The following is a 15,417-nucleotide window of genomic DNA, read 5'->3' as shown; positions in this document are numbered from 1 at the left end:
ACTTTTAAACTAGTTTTGATAAAAGTTATAGCATGCTTTCATTCTTTTTATGCATTACCTTGATGATAAGAGCAAAATTAAAAAGATTTAAACTTTTACTTTTTTGTTAAATATTAGTAACATGAAGGCCATTTCACAATCTGGTCATCTAAAATATTTTTAATGAAAAAAATAATAGTAATCATTATGGATAGCAAGGAGTGTAAGATAAAAATTAGTAATTTTAAAAAGACAAATGTGTTATAGCATCACAAAGAGCATGAGTAAGGTTTCAGTTATTTTATCTGGGAACAGACTTTAACCCAAAGTGCTTATTTATTGAAATTCAAGCACAAGCATTAGTTTTGTTGTCCATTTTGCAAATGCCATTCTTAAGAAGACTGATATTCCTAATTTTGGAATGTCTGCCTATTAACTATGAATTATAATTATTAACATCTATCATATATATATATATATATATATATATATATATATATATATATATATATATATATGTGTGTGTGTGTGTGTGTGTGTGTGTGTGTGTGTGTGTGTGTATGTATGTATGTATGTATGTATGTATGTATGTATGTATGTATATAAATTTGACATACATGCCACCAATTTTGTTTACCTCTTTTTAAATTCATAACAATCCTTTTAAAACTGTGTGAGAAACCTGATTGGAAGGAAATCAATTTCAACTGGTGTTATCTTAATCTAAAATTCATTACTGCACCATGCTACATCTTGAGAACTAATATTTGATATATGCAGTGGTGTCAACTCTACAAGGTAGAGCAGACTAAGAAACAAGTGCCATATATGTACTATAGATCAGGACTACTCTTATTGTAAAAGCTGTAGTAACAGAATCTTGCATGTCTCAATGTGCCCCCCCCCAACACACACACTTTACTTAATCTTTGTGTGAATTAGGGAGGGGTCTTTTCTCAAATTAGTTTTTTAGAATGGAGTCAAGCTCTATTATCTGGCCATTTTCTCAATAGCAACTCTTCTTCCTATCCTTCAAGGCCATTTTCTATGTCCTCTTCAGGTAGCCACTAAAAGTGGCCTGTTCTAGCAACAGATACAATCAGGTAAGATTACAAGATGGGTAAATGTGGTAGCTCAGACATAGAATACACATATCAGATACAGAATTTACATCTTTACATGGGAGACTTTGCTTTACTCTTTGAATTCAGCATTTCTGTAATAACATTAGAGGAACTCTTTTTGTCTATGATGGCCCAACCTTTACTAAATTCAACTATATCAACACCCATAAATGTTTTAAAAATAACTTTATAGGTAGAATATATTGAATAATATACACAATTATGTATTAAAATAATCAGGCTTTATAGAAACAAGTTATATGTGACTTCTCAGTTGGCATTAAGCTACTTGGCACAAAAAGGATCATTTTGCAAGAAATCAATTTTCTGCAAAAATGTAATTTTCCTGTGGAAAATTAACTGTCTGTGGAATCACATGTAACAAATGATATATAAATGTAATAAAATGCTCTAGTTAATTTTCCTACTCTTGAAGATTAACTTATACAACACCATATTATCTATAATTATTATCTATAGATTCCCTGCAACTTTCAAAGATGCTGCTGGTTTGTGGTGTGTGTGTTTGTAGCAATTAAAGTTGTGCTATTGCGACTTCAAACATTCTGCCAAGAAGCTGTTTTCATATTGATGTAGATATCAATTTCATTTCCATAACATCATTTTTGGATCCACTATGCACTTTCTAATTTATTTCTGTGCCCAACATAAAGTGCTGTTCTTTTCTTATAAAACATTTCAGGTAAAGACATCTGAAATGCCAAGCCCTTCCATATAAGCTTGTCAGCCATAAACAATGCATATGTTAATAGTTTCAATACTGTTTAATGGTTTATTACAGTGATTAATGTTTCTGCTTTTATTTTACCATTGTTGCTCAGTGCTGTTTCTGTAAGAGTTTAATGAACTGTCTCAGAGGTGGTACATAAATATGTTACATTATAGTGACAATAGCAGTGATATTATCATATGAACTAGCATAATAAATGTTGAGAAGAGAACTATGCATGGGTTTCCTCCAATTCTATAAAATGTGCATTTGGAAGGCTGTCCTTTAAGATAAACTTACTACACACTTTTTGAAACCTTAATGTTCCCTAAAGAAGGCAATGTTTCCAGCTATTATGTACAAGAGCTGTACTTCAATAGAACAGGAAGCGCAAATGCATTCTGAAAATGCAGCTTTGACAACTTGGAAAAGTTGCTGCTCTTATCTTTAATCTATATACAGGTAGTCTTCCACTTACAACAGTTCATTTAGTGACCTTTCAAAGTAACAATGGCACTGAAAAAGTGACTCATGACCATTTTTCACAGTTACAACCTTTCTAGCCTCCCTGTGATCATGGGATCAAAATTCAGGTGTTTGATTCATATTTATGACCATTGCTGTGTCCCAAGATCATGTGATCACCTTTTGCAACCTTCTGATCAGCAAAGTCATTGGGGAAGCCAGATTCACTTACCAACCAGGTTACTAAACTTATTGAATGCAGTGATTCACTTAATAACCGAGGCAAGAAAGTTCATAAAATGAGGCATTTAAATTTCACTTATGAAATGTATGAGTTAACAATAGAAATTTTGGCTCAATTGGAGTCATACCTGTACTTCTAAAACTCTCATGTCTGAAACCTTTAACTAGGAGAAATGGGTAAAAACTTTAATGAAGGTACCACAAATGGGCTAACTTGTAGAATGTGTCCAAAATCCAGGATCCATGTCTTCTGTGGATTTGTAATTTGACAAATTTTGTAAAATATTTTATGGCTTAATACAAAATGTCATAAAACATTTCGTTCAACATGGGTACTTCCAAGGTAGATACACCTCTGAATTATGTCTCTAAATGTTTAAGAGCTTTTCCAGTATATTAGGAGCTCTGCCACTGTTGAAGGCATTGGAGAATCTGGAATATTTCTGAAACAATACATAACGAGTCATGGTTGTTTATTTTTGCTTTATATCAGTAGTGGGATTCAAAAATTTTCACTACCAGTTTGCTGGGGGTAGCGTGGTGGGCATGGTGTGGTTTGGGGGCATGGCAGGGGAAGGATACTGCAAAATCCCCATTTCCTCCCGATCAACTGGGAGGACGCCTCTATGTTGGACATAGTGGTGGGGTGGCCAAAAGCCGCTTTCTTGAAAGCGCCTTTTGCCCGCTTTCTTGAAAGCGCCTTTTGGCTGCCCCGCCACTATGTCCGACATAGAGGCTTCTCGCCTCTATGTCGGACATAGTGGCGGGGCGGCCAAAAGCCACTTTCTAGAAAGAAAGGAAGTGCCAGCCACCCACCTCTGCTGGCATGCTGCCCCGACACAGAGAAAGAAAGCTGGTGGGCTGCCAAACAAGCCGGTTTCTAGAAAGAAAAAAAGTGCCAGCCCGCCAGCAGAGGCAGGTAAAAGACCCGCCTCTGCTGGCGGGCTGCCCCGACACAGAGAAAGAAAGCTGGTGGGCTGCCCTCCCTGCCTCTCCTACCCCCTTCCCTCTGAGTGAAGAAACAAACACATGCACACACATACACAAATTGCTTACAATTACTTACAAATTACATTAATTTTGAATTCCTCCCCCTCTCTCCGACCCACATACCTTTTCCAGCTGTTTCACAATCACAGAGGATTCTGCTCTTACCTGCCATCATGAAAATGTAAAAATATAAAAAGAAAAAAGCAAGAGCTGCTGAAATCAGGCTGGGTTAGTTGCTACCAGAGTCCCCAATGGATGACTCCGCTTAACTGTTTAAAAAAGCCTTTAAAAAATGCCCTCTACAGGAGGAGGCAGGAGAACCAAGTGCCTCATCTACATAAGGAATTTTTCGGCTTTTAACCCTTGCTTAACTCTGCTCGAGTGATCATAAAGTCAGACTAAATGAGGCACATGGTTCTCCCGCCTTAAAAGGGCACTTTTTAAGACACTTTTTTAAACAGTTAAGCACTAAGCAGAGTCATCCACTGTGACTCTGGCAGCAACTAGCTCAGCCTTTTTCCTTTTACATTTTTTTTTCTTTTCATGATGACAGTGGTGAGGCTCTGCCTCCCCTGCATCTCCTGGCTGCTCGTCACTGCCAAAGAGCCATCAGTAAACAGCCCAACCAAAGAATATCTTAAGACCACCCCCACTCACATAGACAGGCAAGGATAAGACAGGCATAAGAATATAAACTGACAGCAATCAGCACTCCTTACTAGCACTGATGATGTTACTTAGTGAGGGTAATGAAATGTCTGCAAGAAAACAAGCAAGCTCAGAGAGCACCAAGGACCTCTCATATTAAATAAGAGTTGAATGTTCTCTGATTTTGTTAAATTTGTTGAAATTTTCTTCCTTTTTTTTTAATGGGAAGATGTACCTTGCATCTAATATATAGGATAGAATTTGAAGTTTCACCCAGTCGATTCTTTTAAGACCATGATGGTGCCGGTAGTATGGACTTAAACTAAACAGCACACTTAATTTTTTTTTTACTTGGATGCAAAAGTGTCTCCCTGCGATGAGAAGCCTGATAAAGAAGGGAGGGGGTCCCCAATTGCACAGTTACCCACCTACCCTCCCACCCTTCCCATAAGCAAAATCCTTTAGACCTTGCTGCTCTCCTGGCAAGATTAGCAACAGTATGTATTTGTGTGTGTGTGTGTGTGTGTGTGTGTGTGTGTGTGTGTATCATAGAGCACAAGCTTGTGATCAAGCTGTAAACAACTGTTCAATTGTATATCCATTTAATCTGAAATAAATCTCTTTCCCTTATGTTTATTATAGTAAAAAATGCACTTAACATTGGAATTTAAACACCGAGCTAGCATTCCCATATTTCAGGGTCAGGAACAGAGGCATGAATAGTTAAATGAGATATGTTTAAGTGTTGGATTCAGCTTATCTGTGGTTTTAGGGAAACTGCTGCCCCAACTGTTGTGTTTCTAACAGTTGGCATTGCTGCCACATTTTCAGAATTCAATGCTTGTTAGAAGGTTGCAAGAAAAATGAGCTGGCCAGGACATAACACAACAATGAATTGAGGGGGAAACTGGGGGAATCCAAGAATTCTATAGATATAAGAACATTTTCGTGAGAACTTTTAAGTAAGGAAGTACACCATGTCAGCTTATAAAACCGGGCGAGGGGGGTCCTTGTCATCACTCCCGTAGCACTGAAACAAAACAAGAAGGCTTTCCCAGTGCCAGCAGTCAAAACAAATGTGTGAAAAATTGCCATGTTATAGTAGGAAAATCTCAAGTGCACCAAAGGGCTCCAATCAATATTTGTGTAAGGAAGCATACTGTTGCCTTGATTCCACTCCATTGGACAATAAAAATTCTTGAGCAACTTTACAGCCCCAGCATTAGAAGAAGATATACTCCAAGTCTGGTTCCTTCCATTCTTATGCTGCTGGGGCACAATGCAGTCCTCCTCCTCCATTGTGAAGGCTCACTCTCCATTTCCTTTGGTGTGGTAGGAGCTGGCACAGCTGCTGGAACAAGGGAGGCCTTAAGCTTTGCAGCTGTGAAATTCCCAAGCTAACAATGGCAGACTGGGACACCCTGTCTTGGGACAGACAATTGTTCCTATAGAATTTTTTTTAAAAAAAAAACAATAATAGTATTCAATATATTGCTTATTTCCTATGTTATTTATCGGGCCAACTTTGCCAGATATTGGACACATAGATACAAAAAGAGGCAGCTGTACTGCTAGCTATCACAATGGGGCAGAAAAATGAAAATATTGTTGAAACAGAACTGGATAGTTCTTTTCCCCTGCAGCCTTTCATTTACTCTTCCCTCCTGGCCTCCCATTTCTTGGTATTCCTCCAACCTTTCAACCCTATTTCTTTCAGTAATTCCGGAACAAGTTTAAAATTGCCAGTAGTTACAGGGTAGTTTTTAGGTGCCGTTACTCAGAAGAAAGTAAGGAAAGACCATTGTTTCAAGCAAGTGCAAATGATATATAATACTTGGATCTCTTTTGCATGTTTTCTTTGTTGAATATTCTTAGTAGGTTCTTTGATTGGAATAAAAATTTCATTTTAATTGTTAATTGTTGCATTATCATACTGTATTTTTCAGAGTATAAGACGCACCAGAGTATAAGACGCAGCAAGGTTTTGAAGAGGAAAATTTTTAAAAAAATGTTTTTGCACTCTGCAAACCTCCCAAAAATGGCCCATTTTTTTTTTAAAAAAAAAGGGCATGGCTCTTTAGGAGGCTTGTGGAGTGCTCATGGGGAGGGGGGGAATGAGAAAAAATGGGCCCATTTTTTTTCAAAAAAAGAGCATGGATAGCCTTTAGAAAACTTATAGAGTGCTGGTGGGGACTGGGGGGCAACAAACGGGCCATTTTTCGCTCATTTCTGCTCTCACCATTCCCCAGGAGCTCTTTGAAAGCCTTCTAAAAGCTATGCATGGCCATTCTGGTGAAGAGGGCAGGGTTTTGGGAGGCAAAAAATGCTGTATTCAGTGTATAAGATGCACCCAGATTTTCAGCCTCTTTTTTGAGGAAAAAGGGTGCATCTTTATACTCCGAAAAACACAGTAGTTTATTATAACACAGCAATTAACAAACCTATATGTGCTTTTTGAGAATTTTATTTCTCAAAAAGCATATATATAGGCTTGCACTGCAGATCTATTCTTCTGGTGCCCCCTTCTTGGCATTATCTCAAGGTGCAATAGAATTCTGTGTTATTATGGTTGTGAAATTTCTTAGAGCATATCCACTCTGCTAAAAGACAGGACTTAGTCATCCTGGAGAGTTGGGCCTGGTTAGTGCTTGGATAAAAACACACAGGAACACACACAGACAAATGCACAAATTCCAGGGGCACAGGGCAGGGGTGAAATTCTCTGAAGTCTGCTAACGGTTTGCTTCGTGCACGCATGCACGCAAAATGCATGCTTTACACACATTAAGAAACCCTTTCTGAGTCTGAAAGGTAAGTAGAACAGTGTGGGGGGGAACAGCTGTACCACATGATTTAGATTTGCTAGACAGATGGATTTCCTGCTTTCTAGTGAATATAAATTGCATGGCACAGCTGATCGTCAGAACTTTTTGGTTTTTAGCATTTTTCATGAACTGGTAGTAAAAAAAAATGCTTTAAAAGGTTTTTAAGTTCCAGCGATCAGCTATGCAACAATCAGCTGTGCTACATGATTTCTAGCAAATATAAATTGTGTGGCACAGCTGATTGCCACACAGCTGATTGTTGAAACTACCAGTTCGCCTGAACCAGTAGTAAAAAAATGTTTTAAAAAAGAGTTCCTGCTTACTGTATATACTCGAGTATAAGCCTAGTTTTTCAGCCCACTTTTTGGGCTGAAAAAAGCCGCCTCGGCTTATACTCGAGTCAGTGAAAAATTTGCCCGAAATGGAGGAGAAAAAGGGGCGGGGCCATGCCGCTGGGTGACACTCGTGAATGGCCCAGTGCCCCTGTGAGTTTCCCCTCCCTCTGTGTCAGTTTGCCGCGCAGCGCGCACCGCACCATCCCCCCTCCTCACGTTCTAATGTAATGCAGGGCTGTCTTACGATTCCCCTTCCTCCCCCTCCTGCCGCTCTGCAACGATGTCCCACCTCCTCCTTGTTATGGCAAGCAGCCACATAGCGATGTCCCACCTCCTCTGGTACAGTGATCCAATGATAGGAATCACTGTGCCGTGTGTCATAGGAGGCGGGACATCGCTCCCGCGGCTGCACGGGACATCATCATCACAGCGGGACATCAGCATCATGAGGTGAGTGAAGTATTTCATTGAATACACCGCTAGTTTACTGTTTTTCTTTGAAATAAATATTCAAAAACATTATTGGTATCTATTTTTATTTTTGAAATTTACCGGTAGCTGCTGCATTTCCTACCCTAGGCTTATACTCAAGTCAATAACTTTTCCAGTTTTTTGTGGTAAAATTAGGTGCCTCGGCTTATATTCGGGTCGGTCTATACTCGAGTATATACGGTATCTTAAGTTCAGTTTATACATAGAAGCTGTAGTTCTTAATCACCAACGCAATATTTATTTAAGAAAATGTATACTGCTGCCCAACTCATTCTCAGTGACTTCAGCATCTTGCAAGTATAAAAGCCCAACTAGATGTTCCACAGGGAAGGAGCCACCATGGAGAAGGCCCTTACAATATGCTTACAATTGTGCTAGTATGGACACTGCTGACTGGGTCAGTCTGAAATTAACTGAAATTAATATTGGTGGTCTTTAGATAACCAAATAAATGTTGTGTAGGATATCACAACTCTGTGTTGCTGAAATATTTGATCCCTTCCCGACTGGAGAATTTTGATCAGCCAAAGACTTTTAAATTTAAATTTTTAAATGATAATTATTTTCCCATAAAACACTAAGTGATGCAATAGCAAATGAAAAATATATATGAAAAATTAACCTTATTTTATATAATTAAAAACACAAATGCTAAAAGCAAAGGGAAATGTTGGTCTTTCAGCACTGATATCATGAAGTCTCTGTACTCTGTACCGCTTAACAAAGAACATTACTCCCAGGTAACTTTTCTTGAGATAGTATGAGAAATGGTATAATAGTTGGTTTAATTGGTTTAAAGAGCCAAGGTGATGCAGTGGTTAGAGTGCAGTACTGCAGGCTACTTCAGCTGACTGCTAGCTGCAGTTCGGCAGTTCAAATCTCACCAGCTCAAGGATGACCCAGCCTTCCATCCTTCCAAAGTAGGTAGAATGAGGACTCAGATTGTTGGGGGCAATATGCTAACTCTGTAAACTGCTTAGAGGGGGCTGTAAAAGCACTATGAAGTGGTACATAAGTCTAAGTGCTAATGCTATTAATTAATTATTGCACAGGCTGAAATTTCAATAGACATAATTCTCTTCAGAGCATAAAACAAGAGTCTAAATCTGATTAGGATTAACTGATACCATACCAAGCCATACAGTTTGACATTGGCAACTGGTTTAATGTATAAATCCACCTTTTATGTTTAAAATGTTGGAGGAGGCCTTCCAAATTCTTCTTTTGATTTTCAAAGGAGTACAAGTCTCTGAGATCAAGGTATAATTAGAATCTATTAATATGTCTTCTGATTTGACTTTAACCTCAGTTGGATCAACCCAACTCTAATAAACAGTTCATAAACAGAATGGAGAATTTCGGCAACTGAAAAGTCAGTTCAATATCTCAATGGAAAAGAAGCAGTCTTGTATAAGATTACCCTGTAGAAATGCCAGTCTGGGCTCCATGAAAGATAGGTACATTGAATTAAATAACAGGGCTGTGTCAGTCCTAATCCCAGCCCAATATTCTGATTTGTGTGGAATGCTGACCATATTACAATGGATTTAGCTCTCATTTTGTAAAACAGAAGATACAGATTCTAAGTCTGAAAAAGAATGGTATCCAGATTTTTTAAATCAGGGGGAAGGAAATATGTGAATTCTGTCAACTTCTAAACATTTGTTCTGAAGGATCTCTAAACAAATGGGTTCTAAAATGAGACATAGGATAAATAAATCTTTCAGGTTGCATAGGAATTTATTGCAATAGTATTCCAGGTTGTTAACAGATTTATGAGCTTTTCATGTTGAAAAATTGTCAGTTTGCTAACTTGCAATACTCCCCTTTGGTCTCAATTTATTCTCATCTGTCACATTAGTAGTTCCATGAAATTATGTTTTAGTCTGACCCACCATTTCAGCTGGCAAGAGCTACATTTGCAAGAGTAGCTCTCTTCCTTACAATGTTTTACTCTCTTTGAAAAATGGTTTAAACAATAGAGGTCTCCTTATGGAATTCAAATTTTATTCTTGTTCTTTGATTGAATATTATTATTCCAGTCTTTATATAGGCTGCTGGCTTTATCCATCAGACTACTTAGGAGCATCTTTTATTTGTCTATTTCTAACTCCCTAACCTGTTTTTTTTTTTCAAAATAATAATTAGAAATTATCTTTGGACTGATCAACATTATTATGATCAATAGCTCCTTGTTTTGTAATGGATAAACAGTTCCAAAAATGGTGTAAAAATGGTTCACAAATGGTGCCCCAAAGATAGGTGTGCAAGCATCGAACATAATTAACTAGCAGTCAAGACTGCATTGTGTCTAGCATATGTAGACATTGTATGCCATGGAATGGGACAATTAAAAATGGCTGCCTGGCCACATCCACTTCATCATGCCTACCACCACCACAGCTGACCCATCATGGGCATTTATCATTGCCTGGCCCTCTGTCAGCATTTTTCCCTGCCACTGGTCACCCGCTACTAGCTCCCTGCCCCCTCTCCCAGGCGATTCACAGAGGGCTGATTTCTCCCCAGCCAATTGGCTGTGTAAGACAAATATCTGCCTGTCTGGCAGCCAATCAACTCTTGGGATGAGCTGAAAGTTCATAGGAGCCATGGCTTGCCAGATGAATTTGACACACACAGACACACAAACACACAAAATTGCAGTCAGCTGGGAATCAGCAGAAGTAGCCTGTAGTACTGCATTCCAACCACTGTACCACCATGATGAGATGAGAGATACATTCTGTTTTGCAGTCTGTCTCCCTACCTCATTTTTCCACAGAAATCATGGCTATTCAATCACATAATAGACCCATGTTCAGATAATTAACTTGACTGTGATTATAAACATAACATACAATGGAGCCTATTTGGTGTGTTGGTTAAGGTTTTATCCTAGAAACCAGTCACAAGAGACTGATTTCTAGCCCCGCTTTAGTCACTCTCCCTCAACCAGCAGTGCAATTCAGCAGGTTCTGAGAGGTTCTGGAGAACCAGTAGCAGAAATTTTGAGTAGTTCGGAGAACCAGCAAATTCCACCTTTGGCTGGCCCCAGAGTGGGAATGGAGATTTTGCAATATCCTTCCCCTGCCACGCCCACCAAGCCACGCCCACAGAACTGGTAGTAAAAAAATGAATTTCACCACTGCCCTCAGCCCAACTCACCTCACAGTTTTGTTGCTGTTAGGAAAATAGGAAGGAGTATGTGATGTGTTTGCCACCTTGAATGGTATATGAAAAAAGGGCAGGATAAAAATATAAAAATAAACAAGCCATGATTTCAATTTGTGGTTAAACTATGGTCAATGATTAGTAAGTAAGTTATATTACAGTATGGTTTAGTGCAAGGCATCACGTGATGTATTGGGACTTTTTTCCCCCTTCACTAAACCAGGCATGGGCATGGCCAGGATGTGATGCATCCAGCCCACGGGCTGGGAGTTTGACAGCCTTGGTTTAGTGAATCAGTCACTAAGTATGAGCAAAGTCATCAGGTCCTGGTGTGGGAACAGGTCTTACAGTCTTCTCAGCTACTTTAATGGTTTAGCTGTGAAGTTTTTTTCCCTTTTCTTTTCCTACATCGGAGTATCCAATCTTGACAACTTTAAGATTTGTAGACTTCAACTCCCAGAACTGCATGGGAGCCGAAGTCTACCAATCTTAAAGTTGCCAAGGTCAGACAATCCTGCCCTACATCATATAACAGAGTCAGTTTGATGCAGTAGTTAAGGCATCAGGCTACAAGAAACGGAGAGACTGTGAATTCTAGTCCTACCTTAGGTACAAAGCTAGCTGGGTGACCTTAGGCCAGTCATTTTGTCTCAGCCCTAGGCAAAAAACAATGGCAAACCACTTTCAAAATCTTGCCAAGAAAACTTTAGAGGGACTATAGTAGTTCAGGCATTTGTTAGGAGTCAATACTGACTCAAAGCCGTACACACAACCCTCCCTCCCTCACCCCATATAACAGGAACAAAAACAAAGTCACCTTTTCTACCAGGAAGACTAATTTAAGCCTTTTGTCTCCAGGACAGCTTGCATGCATTAGATACCAGAAGCAAATTATTACGTCTCACGCTTTGAAGCTTTGCACTTCAGCCCAAGCTGTGATTCAAGGGTGCTCCTGCAGAGGTAGGTTGCTGCCAGTTCAGATAAGTAGACAATAAGTCTGCCAACAATGCATCCAAACTAGTTCATTTTTTACTATTGTGCATGCACATGTAGCGCGCATCAAGCATGCACATGCCCAAAGTGCATGCATGCCTGAAGCACGTCCCTGAGCAAACCGGCTGTAAAAGAATCCGGAACCCACCCCTGTGCTCCTGGGTATGGCAGGTCATGCTTGGAAGTTTTATTTTCTGTGTTTTCTAGCTGTTCCACTTTAACATTGCTGTATTGAGTTATTTGATTAATGAAAGTGGGGTGGTCAGTTTGCTAGCAATGATGTCTTATTAGCGGAAAAGTGGATTGCTTTGAATGGCTGAAAAGCCATCTCCAAATTATTACTATTGAATAGAAATGCTGTTGTTCTTGGTACAAGTATCAAGCATGTCAATTTCATGTGCCTTTAATGAGCATAATGCTTGAAGAAAATGAAATAGGAGGGAAAAAGCTTTCTTTACACGGGCAATCTTGCCTATGTTGTCCTCTTACTGGAGAAAGTCTGTGGCCTGCAGGAAAGGATTTCCCTGGATCGCTGCCAAAGGCAGTAACTTCCTGGATTATCATTTTCAGTTGATGAAGTCCTTCCTTTAGATATTCCCCAAACCATATTTAGATTAAACTGTGCCCAAAAATAGCTTGCTTGCTGATGCAAAATGTTGTGCAAAAATATCCGCTCAGTTGGATCTGTGCAAAATAGAAATGAAGATAAATAAATAGAAGCAGTAACAGAATTCACCCATCACAGAAAAATATAATGTATTTGGGGAAGCAAATACAGCAAAATATAATGTATTAGGGTCTAGTTTAATCTTACATGTGAAGAAGACCCAATGAAAAGTTTATATTAGTGACTATTATGTGAGAACATGATTTGTTGTTTAATTGACACCTGTAATTAAGAATTATGGCTGCATCTCTCATAAAGTGAAATTTTAAATCCGTCCTTTCTTGACTAAAGCATAATGGCCAAAAGCAAATAAACTGCACTTATTATTATGTGTCATTTTCTTAGCTTGTTTTGAGTTGGTCTTTGCAGCCTATTCCAACTGGTAACTAATCCATAGATGTAGGCAAGGACAATGAAAAAGAAAGACAAGCAAACCAGGAATTGACCAAACAAGCCATGATTGCCAGTTTGATCAATCAATCTACCACTCAATTGGAATAGAGCTGGAAGGGACCTTGGGGGTCTTCTAGTCCAACCCCCTGCTCAAGCAGGAGACCCTGTATCATTTCTGATAAATAGCTGCCAATCTCTGCTTAAAAACATTGTTATGGTTTTATAAAAAACATTAAATTATTAATGTTTTAAATTAAATTAAATTACATTAAATTATTTACATACATAAATATATAAATACATGAAAGCATAAAGTTACGATTTGGACCTGTTTTCTGCTTTAGTGACTGTGATGGCGTAACATGTATGAACTAGGTTCACAGAATTGGGCACTGATATCTGAATTGATAAACATGGTTTAGCGATCAGATTCTTAGCGATCAGTTTCACAAATCATGACTTCAAATGGTTGGTCAACCAAGATTTGTTGTTAGATGTCTATATGGACCAGGGGTGGGTTTCAAAAATTGTTCGAACCTACTCTGTGGGCATGGCCTCCTTTGTGGGAGTGGCTTGCTGCCCATGTGACCGGATGGGAGTGGCTTGCCACCCATGTGACCGGATGGGAGTGGCTTGCCACCCATGTGACCGGATGGGAGTGGCCTGCCACCCATGTGACCTGGTGGGAGTGGCCAAGATGATGTTATTACTAGATATTACTAATTACTAGATATTATTCATATTACTAGATCATTATTAATGCATAGATAACTGTGGGACATTACACACCCACCCACACCCACAAACTATGACAGTGCTAGGAAAACACCCCCTCCAAAAATCCCCCCCCCCCCAAAAGACTGCCAATGAAACCAGTTTTTTTTCCCTAAGCCTAAGAACAGGAAAGACAAAGTCACTGGAATAAAAACCATCAAGGCAATGTGGAAAATTATAAAGGACAGGCACTCACAGAACCATCAACCATCCCAGAATTACCTAAACAAGTAAGGTGACCAGATTTTCAGATTGGTAAAGAGGGACACCATTGACCGGGGGGGGGGGGAGCTAGGCCGCGGAAGTTACTGCCAGCCCGCGACCTCGCTAGGGACGTCTGGTCACCTTAATTATATACATCCTCTCTCTCTCTATCCATCCATCCATCTGTCTGTCTATCTGCCTGCCTATCTAGTTATGGTATCCCTCTCCCTCTTTCCCCCTCTCTTTCTCCATCCATCTATCTGCTTGCCTACCTATCTCTCTCTCTTTCTTTCTATCCATCCGTCTATCTGCCTGCCTATCTGTCTATCTAGTTATGGTCTCTCTCTCTCTCTCTCTCCCTCTCCCTCCCTCATCTCATTATCATCTATCTCAGTGTTTCTCCACCTTTTTATAAAAAAAATTTATTTATTTATTTTTTGTTACATAGACGACACATACCCACAACAATAAAAACAAAACAAAACAAAAAGAAAAAAACCCATCATCACATACAGCATGTCGTTTGGTTACAAGTGTTTTAACATTTATCATTCTTATACATTTATTATTTCATTTAATAGGTTATAATATACAGTTTGGGTTGCTTTGTTTACCATCCCTTCCTCCTGTTATAACACCACCTTATTTTCCCTTTCTTTTCTCCCTTCCTCCCTTCTCTACTTTCTTCCTTCCTGCTCTCCTTTCCCTTCCTTCTTCCTGTACCTTTCTCCTACTCCTGCTCTTCCTCATCCCCTTCCTACCCTCTCTCCTCCACTTTCTCTCCTTTCCATCCTCCTCTCCTGACCTCTTTCTTTTCACCCTCTCTCCCTTCTCTACTTTCTTCCTTCCTCCTCTCCTTCCCCTTCCTTCTTCCCTTACCTCTCCTTTGCTCCTGCTCTTCCTCTTTCCCTTCCTACCCTCTCTCCTTCCTTTTCTCTCCCTTCCATCCTCCTTTCCTTTCCCTTTCCTTTCTTCCTCCCTCCCTTCTCTACTTTCCTCCTTCCTTCTCTCCTTCCCCTTCCTTCTTCCCTTACCTTTCTCCTACTCCTGCTCTTCCCCTTTCTATCCTCTCTCCCCCTCTTTCTCTCCTTTCCATCCTCCTCTCCTTACCTCTTTCTTCTTTCCCCCATCTTCCTTTCATTCTCTCCTCCTTTCTCCCTTTCTCCCAACTCCCTTTCTGGGAGTTGAAGTCCACACACTTTCAAGTCTCCAAGGTGGAGAAAGACTGATCTATCTAATTAATATAATTATTTCTCCCTCTCTTTTTCACTCTCTTTCCAGCGCACACACGCAAATGCATAGGGCAGCCCACCTCACACACAGGTAACTCCGGATGGCTTACGGGAAGAGGACAGCCTACCACTCACCCACGCGGGGTGGGGGG

The sequence above is a fragment of the Thamnophis elegans genome, chromosome 11 (assembly GCF_009769535.1).
Source record: "Thamnophis elegans isolate rThaEle1 chromosome 11, rThaEle1.pri, whole genome shotgun sequence".
Lineage (NCBI taxonomy): Eukaryota > Metazoa > Chordata > Lepidosauria > Squamata > Colubridae > Thamnophis > Thamnophis elegans.
Note: the sequence above shows the minus strand (reverse complement) of the source record.